General features: G+C 40.4%; 1 non-coding gene across 1 annotated transcript; it reads left to right on the top strand.

Moving 5' to 3' along the window:
• Window positions 1-10,520: 10,520 nt before the first annotated feature.
• LOC121223920 (small nucleolar RNA R71) lies at window positions 10,521-10,627 on the top strand. The gene has a single exon (XR_005921386.1). It is a non-coding gene; the product is annotated as a small nucleolar RNA R71 (small nucleolar RNA).
• Window positions 10,628-11,021: the final 394 nt, after the last annotated feature.

Consider the following 11,021-nt stretch of genomic DNA (forward strand, 5'->3'; position numbering starts at 1 on the left):
GAAATAGGTAAAGTCTACCTTAAAGGCAGATGCTGACAGCAGCAGTGATATAGATTTGGAAAATCACTAAAAATAGTAGGAATGGAATTAAATAGTGAATAAATTATGTAAACGAACCTTGATGAATCTATTTTCATAGGAAAGTAACGAAACAATCATACGGACAGTATGTTAAGAGAAATTCAGGTTCTCGTGAGACAGGGCCAGAACGGTTTCTGGATTTCCTGTTCCGACTTTGGAAATTCATTACAAATTAACTAGAGACAATTAGAAGTCAAGCCATATATGTATCGATTCCTCTCTGAGTCTAGTTTCTATAGAAACAAACGGCATCAGTATTGGATCCCTGTACAAGGAGATATCCAAGTCGTAATGCGCAAAGGTCAGGGTAGTCGATCCCTGTAACATGGGAGACTTTGACTAATAAACTGTACTAATTGGCGCGACCAAAAATTCTAAAAAAAAATATGTAGATGGGCATATGAGTCTAGTTTCAGGGAAAATTTACGGAACTGGATTCCGAGTTTCTGAACTCAAGATATGATTTTTTAAAGCGACTAGTACGCAGATTGGCAGTGTCTGGGAAATATTTTTTTTATAAGGGGTTTAAAGTCTGTTAACACCTCGTGTTCGACTCCGGTGTCGGTCTCGGGTTCGGGGTGTTACATTTGATTGGTATCAGAGCTACGGTTTAGTCGATTCTAGGACTACCGTAATGCGTTGGGTCTAGCTATACATGCCATTTTATGTGATTATTTGATAGTGTGGTGATTTCTGACAATTGTAAATGTGTTTATTTATAGTAATGGATCCCGATCCCGACCGAGAGGTAGCTGATGATCTTGAGAGTGTAGCGCCTGCTCCCGCACAAGGGACAGTGCCGGTGGACTCTCAACCTAATGCTAGTAACCCGAATGATGAAGCTAGACAAGCTTTCTATAGCGTGATGAATGATTGGTTCAACCAATACATTCGAACTAATACGGCTGTTCCACAACCTCCATTCCCGACTAATACCACCCCCGCACCTACAATACCTCTGGAAATTGACCAGATAAGGTCAAATAAGCCCCCAGTTGACAGAATCCGAAAACATGGGGCTATTGAATTTAAAGCTACGGATAGCGACGACGCCGAGCAAGCTGAATTTTGGTTGGACAACACTATCCGGGTACTCGATGAGCTATCTTGTACACCCGATGAATGCCTAAAGTGTACTATCTCCTTGCTACGCGATTCTGCCTACTATTGGTGGAGTACTCTGACTTCTGTTGTGCCCCGAGAGCAAGTAACTTGGGAGTTTTTCCAAACTGAGTTTCGGAAAAAGTATATCAGTCAGAGATTTGTTGATCAAAAACGGAAGGAATTTCTTGAGCTTAAGCAACGTTGCATGTCAGTTACTGATTACGAGCGAAAATTTGTTAGACTTAGTAGATACGCTCGGGAATGTGTTTCGTCCGAGGCTATTATGTGTAAACGCTTCGAGGATGGGCTGAATGAAGATATAAAAATGTTCGTTGGCGTTCTTGAAATACGAGAGTTCGTAGTACTTGTCGAGCGAGCTTGTAAAGCCGAAGAGCTTAGAAAAGAAAAACAAAAAGTTGATGAGGGAACTGGAGAGTTTCGTAAAAGATCCTCGGGAAAGTCTCTTCAACAGGCATCGAAGAAATTTCTAGATGATGCGGGCCAGTTTAGAGGCACTTCGGGCCTTTTTAGACGAGATCGTGATCGACCCCTGTGGGTACACGAGGCACTTCGGTCGCCAGTGTTGGGAATGAACGTCGAGACAGAACGAAATGTCGATATTGCGGTAAATGGCATTCGGGGAGTTGTAGATTCCCTGACCGCTCCTGTTACAAGTGCGGATCAGTTGACCACTTCATTAAAGGTTGCCCGAGGTTGTCTGAACAGAATGTAAATCAAAGTGGGAAATCGGGTGCTACCACTGCTCGAGGTAGACCATCTGGAAATACAGGCAAGGCTGGTGGTGGTCAGAGAGGATCTAGAGATGCTACGACCAGATCCGAGGCTCGTGCGCCTGCTAGAGCTTATGCTATAGGTGCCCGCGAGGATGCCTCTTCGCCTGATGTTATTACCGGTACTTTTACTCTCTTTGATACTAATGTAATTGCTTTGATTGACCCCGGTTCTACTCATTCTTACATATGTGAAACCTTAGCATCCAGTAAGACTTTACCTATTGAGTCTACTGAGTTTGTAATTCGGGTGTCAAACCCCTTGGGTCGTTACGTGCTTGTCGACAAAGTGTGTAAGGAATGTCCCCTAGTAATTCGAGGTTCCTGTTTTCCGACGGACTTGATGCTTTTGCTATTTGATGAATTTGATGTTATTCTTGGTTTGGATTGGCTGACCGCGCATGATGCAGTTGTGAACTGCAAAAGCAAGACTATTGATTTGAGGTGCGCAAATAACGAAGTAATCCGAGTTGAGTCTACGGACTTGGATGGGTTTCCAGCTGTAATATCCTCAATGTTGGCCCAGAAATATGTAAGAAAAGGGTGCGAAGCATACCTTGCGTATGTACTTGATGACAAAGAATTAGAAAAGAAACCCGAATCTGTGCCGGTGGTTTGTGAATACCCGGATGTTTTTCCTGAAGAATTACCGGGTTTACCACCTGTTCGGGAGATAGAGTTTGGTATTGAGCTTGTACCTGGGACTACGCCGATTTCAATGGCTCCGTATCGTATGGCACCAACCTAGTTAAAAGAGTTGAAAGCTCAGTTGCAAGAATTGAAGGATAGAGGTTTTGCTCGACCAAGTTTCTCACCTTGGGGTGCACCAGTATTGTTCGTGAAAAAGAAGGACGGAACCATGAGGTTGTGCATTGACTATCGTCAACTGAATAAAGTGACGATAAAGAACAAATATCCGTTACCGCGTATCGATGATTTGTTCGACCAACTGAAGGGAGCCTCAATATTCTCAAAAATAGATCTGAGATCGGGCTATTATCAGTTGCGAATTCGAGTATCGGACATACCCAAAACTGCCTTCAGAACGAGATATGGTCACTACGAATTCTTAGTGATGCCGTTTGGGCTCACTAATGCCCCTGCGGTATTTATGGATTTGATGAATCGAATCTTCAGACCATATTTGGATCGGTTCGTAGTTGTGTTCATTGATGACATCTTGGTCTATTCAAGAGATGAGACCGAACATGCTGAGCACCTGAGACTAGTGTTGCAAATTTTGCGGGATAAGCAGTTATATGCTAAGTTCAGTAAGTGTGAGTTCTGGTTAAGAGAGGTTAGCTTCTTGGGTCATGTGGTATCCGCATCGGGTATTCGAGTTGACCCGAGCAAAATTTCAGCCATACTTAACTGGAAGCCTCCAAGAAATATTACCGAAGTTCGGAGCTTCCTGGGGCTCGCCGGTTATTATCGACGATTTGTCAAAGGTTTCTCAATGATAGCCACACCAATGACGAAGCTACTTCAAAAGGATGTTAAGTTCGAATGGACGGAGAAATGTCAGAAAAGTTTTGATCAACTAAAAAACTTATTTGACTGAAGCTCTAATTTTAGTGCAACCCGAATCAGGCAAAGAGTTTGTCATTTATAGTGACGCATCCCTACTTGGGTGGGGTTGCGTATTGATGCAAGAAGGTCGAGTGGTGGCCTATGCGTCGAGACAATTAAAGCCACATGAGAAAAATTATCCGACCCATGATCTTGAACTAGCTGCCATCGTATTTGCTTTAAAAATATGGCGACATTACTTATTTGGTGAAAAGTGCCATGTATTTTCGGATCACAAAAGTCTCAAATATTTGGTGACTCAAAGAGACTTAAATCTGCGACAAAGACGTTGGCTTGAGTTGTTGAAAGATTACGAGCTTGTCATTGATTACCACCCGGGAAAGGCTAATGTGGTTGCGGACGCCTTAAGCCGAAAATCATTGTTTGCTTTACGAGCGATGAATGTGCACTTGTCTGTTCTACCCGACAATGTGTTAGTAGCTGAATTAAAAGCCAAACCATTATTGATTCATCAAATTCGTGAAGCCCAGAAAGTTGATGATGAATTGGTTGCAAAACGGGCTGAGTGTGTTCCGAACAAGGAATCGGAGTTTCAAATTGATGATGATGATTGTTTGAGGTTCAGAAGTCGTTTGTGCGTTCCAAGGAATTCGGAACTCATTTCGATGATTCTGAACGAAGCCCATTGTAGCCGAATGTCAATTCACCCGGGGAGTACGAAAATGTACAACGATTTGAAACGTTGGTTTTGGTGGCATGGTATGAAACGAGACATCTCCGACTTTGTTTCGAGATGTTTAATATGTCAACAAGTGAAAGCGGAACATCAAGTGCCTTCAGGATTACTTCAGCCGATCATGATACCCGAGTGGAAATGGGATCGAGTCACAATGGACTTTATGTCTGGACTGCCATTGTCAGCAAGTAAGAAGGATGCGATTTGGGTTGTTGTTGATAGACTGACTAAGTCGGCTCACTTTATCCCCGTGCGTACGGAATTTTCATTGGATAAACTAGCTGAATTGTATGTTTCTCAAATTGTGAGATTACACAGGGTACCTATTTCTATCGTGTCGGATAGAGATTCGAGATTCACTTCACGATTTTAGAAGAAATTGCAAGAAGGTTTGGGTACCAAGCTGCTTTTTAGCACTGCTTTTCACCCCCAAACCGATGGTCAATCCGAGCGGATAATTCGGATACTTGAGGATATGTTGAGATGTTGCATCCTCGAGTTCAGTAGTTCATGGGAACGGTATTTACCTTTGATTGAATTCGCTTATAACAATAGTTTTCAATCAAGTATTAAGATGGCACCTTACGAGGCTTTGTACGGTCGTAAATGCCGTACACCATTGTTTTGGACCGAGCTCGGTGAAAGTAAAATTTTCGGAGTTGATTTGATTAAGGATGCCGAACAGAAAGCAAAGGTAATCTGTGAAAGTCTGAAAGCAGCCATAGATCGTCAGAAATCGTATGCGGATTTGAAACGAAAGGACATTGAATATCAGGTGGGAGATAAAGTGTCCCTTAAAGTTTCGCCTTGGAAAAAGGTACTCAGGTTTGGCCGTAAGGGCAAGTTGAGCCCGAGATTCATTGGGCCGTACGAAATCTCCGAACGAGTTGGACCGGTTGCGTATAGATTGATTTTGCCCCCTGAGCTTGAAAAGATTCACGACGTATTTCATGTTTCGATGCTTCGACGCTATCGATCTGATCCATCGCACATAATTAGCCCATCAGAGGTTGAAATTCAAGCCGATATGAGTTATGAAGAAGAACCGATGCGTATCCTAGCTCGTGAAGTAAAGGAGTTGCGAAACAAAAGGGTTCCGTTAGTGAAGGTGTTATGGCTCAAACACGGGATCGAGGAAACTACTTGGGAAACCGAGAGCTCGATGAAAGAACGATACCCAAACCTATTTACCGGTAAGCTTTTCGGGGACGAAAATTTCTTAAGTGGGGGAGAGTTGTGACAGCCCAAAATTGACCCTAGTCGGGAAGTGGTTTCGGGACCGCTAAACCGAGTCGTAAAAATAATTAACCATCATAATTGATGCTCATTATATGTAATTATGAATGTGTGAAAATTTCAAGCTTCGATTTAGTCGATTGCATGTGAATTTAGTCAATAGGACTGATGTGAGAAAATTTTAAAAGGTGATAGGTCAATGCGTAAGGACCTATTAGTGCATGTGGAAAAAGGGGGGACTTGCATGTCAAATTCCCCCCTATTAGTAGTGGCCGGCCATGACAAGCATGGTAGACCAAGTGTGATGGGCAAGACATGTCATAGACATGTCTTGTTGGTGCATCATGGGTGGAAAAAAAATAAAATAAGGAGCATGGGCATAATAATGAAAGGAAATGTGATGAAAACAAAAAAAAAAAGTGTGTGGTTGTCCCCCCCCCCATTTTGCCGAAACTAGAAGGAAAAACAAAAAAAAAGTGCTCATCCTTTGGTTCATCCTTGGCCAAAAATTTTAAGGAGGAAGGAAGAAGAAAGGTTGAAGAGGTTCGGCCATGCATGTGACTAGGCTAAGGTATGTTGGTGATGTTCCATGAGATGCATGCATATTTTAGTTGTTAGCTTGAGTTCTACCTAGCCCATGGTCTAAATCTTGCTATGTGATGGAAATGACACTCGGCCATGGATGCATCATTCTTGGTTGATGTTTGATGTTGTGGTGATGAGGCATGAAGATGAGTTAAGTTTCGGCTAAGGTGGATTTGTGTTGATGTCATTTGCATGCTAAGTGTAAAGCTTTGTAATGATACATGTGATGGTGGATTGATGATTCTTGAATCTTCTTTTTAGCATTTTTGAGTGAGCACATATGTGCATTGGTTGCTAAATGGAGAAGAATCGGCTAGCAAGTTGTGTGCTAAGGCCGAATATAATTTTTGTATATTAATGAGTAATGCATGTGTTAAATTGATGGAAAGGGAGAGGATGCTTTACTAGTGTATATATGTGTGTATTAGCCAAGTTTTGAACTTGAAACAAAAGGGTGTTTAGTCAATACAAGTGACCATACTTGTAGAATGTATTAAGTGTTGAAATCGGCCCCAAAATAGACATGCATATTCGGCCAAGGGGGAAAAATTAGCTAAAATGTTGAGTTTGATTCATGATTCCGTACATATGTGACTTTAATGTCTAATGTATAAATATGGGCTAAGTGCCTTGTGTTCCTCTTTTCGATGCTCAAATGATTAAATCAATTTATTTGTTTAATTAAGCTCAAGAGCAAAGGGGAAATAAATCCGATAAAGGGAAGGAAAAAGTGGTCGAATAGCTATCGGAATCGTTCGACAACACCCGAGGTAAGTTCTTGAGTAAGAGAGCTTAAATTAAGATGTGATTAGATCATGTTTTAAGCAAATCAAATTCATGCTCTTTGTGTGTGGCTATTGAGCCGAAATTACAAGAATGATAAGTGTCTTGTGTTTGAGTTTTGCTAACGAAAATGAAATACGAATATGCCATGATTTATTGTTAAATGTGCATGGTTATTTGAATGATGTCCGGGCTAAGTCCCGAAGGCTTTGTGCTAAGTGACCATATCCGGACTAAGATCCGAAGGCATTTGTGCGAGATACTAATTCCGGGCTAAGCCCGAAGGCATTTGTGCGAGATACTAATTCCGGGCTAAGCCCGAAGGCATTTGTGCGAGTTACTAAATCCGGGTTAAGTCCCGAAGGCATTTGTGTGAGTTACTAAATCCGGGTTAAGTCCCGAAGGCATTTGTGCGAGTTACTATAACCGGGCTATGTCCCGAAGGCATTTGAACGAGGAGCTATATCCGGTTAAATTCCGAAGGTACGTGATTTGGGAATGAATGATCTTGCTGTAAAAATTTCAGTTAATACTCTAGAAACATCCCAACATTGAGGTATGTTTCATATGTGCTTGAATTTAGTTGAGCCCTTACAAATAAGTATTCGCTCAGTTGATAAACGAGCTACCGGCCTTTGGCTAAGTTGATCTTTTGTGTATGTACATAAGGGTTGGTAATGTGAAGCAAGTATGATATCGAAAATTTGTGCATATGAAATTATCCGTTTAGCTATATGAATGCTATACTTTTGTTGTGCTGGAATTCCTTGCTCAAAACTTACTAAGCATAAATTGCTTACTCCGTTTCATTGCTCCTCTGTTTTATAGATTTGGTTCTCCAGCTATCGGACTCGGGATCTTGAAGTCAAAGTCGCCCACACTATCAAAGCCCCCCCTTTTTGGTACAATTTTGGTTGAACTTCGAAATGGCATGTATAGGACTACCCGTTTGTTGTGGGTCGTGGACCCTTTGGACTTGTATAATTTTGGATAGCCATGCGAAAATGGCTTATATGTGTTTGAGTATAATGTTATAATCATTTGGTGTGGATATGCTTGACAAGGATTGGCCATGGGAATGGTTAATCACTTTCATAAATTGTGCTATTTATGCAAAAAGGGCTAGTTGAATCATGGAAACCATGAAATAGGTAAAGTCTACCTTAAAGGCAGATGCTGACAGCAGCAGTGATGTAGATTTGGAAAATCACTAAAAATAGTAGGAATGGAATTAAATAGTGAATAAATTATGTAAACGAACCTTGATGAATCTATTTTCATAGGAAAGTAACGAAACAATCATACGGACAGTATGTTAAGAGAAATTCAGGTTCTCGTGAGACAGGGCCAGAACGGTTTCTGGATTTCCTGTTCCGACTTTGGAAATTCATTACAAATTAACCAGAGACAATTAGGAGTCAAGCCATATATGTATAGATTCCTCTCTGAGTCTAATTTCTATATAAACAAACGGAATCAGTATTGGAGCCCTGTACAATGAGATACCCAAGTCGTAATGCGCAAAGGTCAGGGTAGTCGATCCCTGTAACATGGGAGACTTTGACTAATAAACTGTACTAATTGGCGCGACCAAAAATTCTAGAAAAAAATATGTAGATGGGAATATGAGTCTAGTTTGAGGGAAAATTTACGGAACTGGATTCCGAGTTTCTGAACTCAAGATATGATTTTTTAAAGCGACTAGTATGCAGATTGACAGTGTCTGGGAAATATTTTTTTATAAGGGGTTTAAGGTCTGTTAACACCTCGTGTTCGACTCCGGTGTCGGTCTCGGGTTCGGGGTGTTACAATTAACTTTAAATTTGTCCCCTATTTTCATGTTCTTGACATCAATAGCTCTATGTGGATATAGATGAGCTGCCAATCATTGTTCATCAAAATTCAAAGGTCTATTTTTTTCCAACAAAGTGAACAAGGGTCTCCGCTCAAATGAATCTTCATCACTATCAGAATTGTTGTGGCAAAATCTCGTGAACTCTTCCTCCACTACTGCTCCTATCAAGTCAATGGCACCGCATTCTTCATTGTCATCAATGCATTAAATACATTAAACATGATTGTTGATCATTCATCCTCATGGTCAATTCACCTTTCTGCACATCGATTAAAGTTCTACTTGTAACAAGAAAAGGTCTTCCAAGAATAATTGGCACATTTTGATCAGCTTCAAATTCTAAAATAAGGAAATCAGCAGGAAATATAAATTTATCTGCTCTTACCAACACGTCCTCAATTTTACCTTCTAGATGGGAGTAGGATCGATCAGCTAATTGCAAAGTCACCTTAGTAGGTCTTGCTTTCCCAATTCCTAGATTCCTAAAAATAGACATAAGCATTAGATTTATACTCGCTCCTAAATCACATAACGCCTTACCAACATAATGCTTTCCAATTGAACAGGGGATAATAAAACTCCCTGGATCCTTCAGCTTTAGAGGTAGTTTATTCATCAACATTGTTATGCACCCTTTAGTGAGAGCAACCATCTCAAACTCTCCCAAATTGTGCTTCTTTGACTATATGTCTTTCATAAATTTCACATAATTGGGCATCTGCTCCAAAGCTTCCATTAACGGTATGTTGATGTGCAGTTGCTTCAAAATATATAAAATCCTTTTAAACTAAATGTTCTGTTTAGAATTATGGAATCACTGAGGAAAAGGTAGAGGGGGTCTTCCTTCTGGTTGTTGATATTGTTTTGTTGTGGTATTTTTGTTGGCAGCATGACTTGATTTTGCCATAACATTTCTCTCTTTATCCTTTTCAGGTGTTTTCTGTTCTTCAATAGGTTATGAGATATTTTGCTATTTGCGGCTAGATTTTCCTTTCTCTATTGTGGCATCTTGCACAACTTCATCAAACTAAGTCCCACTTCTAAGAGTGATGGGCTTGCACTACTCCTTCCCTTAGGGTCTCGAATTTTCAATACCACTTGACAATGCTCCTTATGGCCTTGAATCTAGAGCATTCGCTATTTGCCCCACTTGATTTTCAAGAACTCAAAGAGATGCAGCCTGACTTTGAATCACATTATTATTTTTGGCCGTATACTCCTTCAACAAAGATTCAATAGAATTAGAAGATGATACTGAGCTTGTTGAGCATTTTGTCTCAGCATCAGATGATTATAACTGGGCGGTGCATTGTGGATATTTTGTCTTGCAACATGGTGCGAACTCCCCGCACCTTAATTATTCCAACTAAAACTTGGATACTAGTTCCACCCCAGATTGTAAGTGTTGGAATAGGGATTATTATTTCACTTAAAGTTACCCATGTAGTATACCAATGATGGGTTTGATGGGCATTCATAAAACATATGATCTTCGCCACAATAAATGCATGATAGTTCGACTGGTTTCATCTTCTAAGTTTTAGTGGGCTTCTTCATTATTTTGATCATACTAGCTAAAGAAGATACCTGGTCTATCAATGACGTAATTGCGTCCAGCTCCATGGTACCAGCAGCTCTCTTGTACATCCCAACTCTTGTGGTAGGGTACGGATAGTTAGTGTATGCAATCTTTTCCAAAATCTCATATGCTTCATTGTAAGATTTATCCAATAATGTATCATTGGTAGATGCATCAACTACCATTCTCGTATGTGCATTCAACCCATTATAGAATATTTCCATCTAAGTCTAGTGTTGAAATCCATGCATCGGACATTTCCAAATTAAATCTTTAAATTGTTCTCAAGCTTTATATAATGTTTTATCCTCTAAGTGCAAAAAAGACGTGATGTCATTTCTAAGCTTCACATTCATATTTGGGGGATTATATCGTAGTAGAAACCTCTGGCAAAGATCATTTCATGATGTCACTCTCCCCGACAGTAAAGCATTCAGCCATGCTTAAACAGTTTAAGTTATAGAGCGTCTCCAGGAACACTCTGTTGTCTAAATGAGTCACAAACCTCTAGAAAAAGTCTTAAATGAAGTCTTGGATCTTTAGTGGGTAGTACACCGAACTATCCTACTATTTGCAACATTTGGAACATTACATATTTCAACTCAAACTGCTGAGCTTGTATTTGTGGTCTGACTATCCCTAGATTCAAGTCATCCAAAATTGGAACAACATGCTCTCAAATTGGTCTATCTCAATCATCTATCACCCTACAAACATGAGGATTAGTGCTTTGACCATTTA

This window comes from Gossypium hirsutum, chromosome D11 (genome assembly GCF_007990345.1).
Source record: "Gossypium hirsutum isolate 1008001.06 chromosome D11, Gossypium_hirsutum_v2.1, whole genome shotgun sequence".
Lineage (NCBI taxonomy): Eukaryota > Viridiplantae > Streptophyta > Magnoliopsida > Malvales > Malvaceae > Gossypium > Gossypium hirsutum.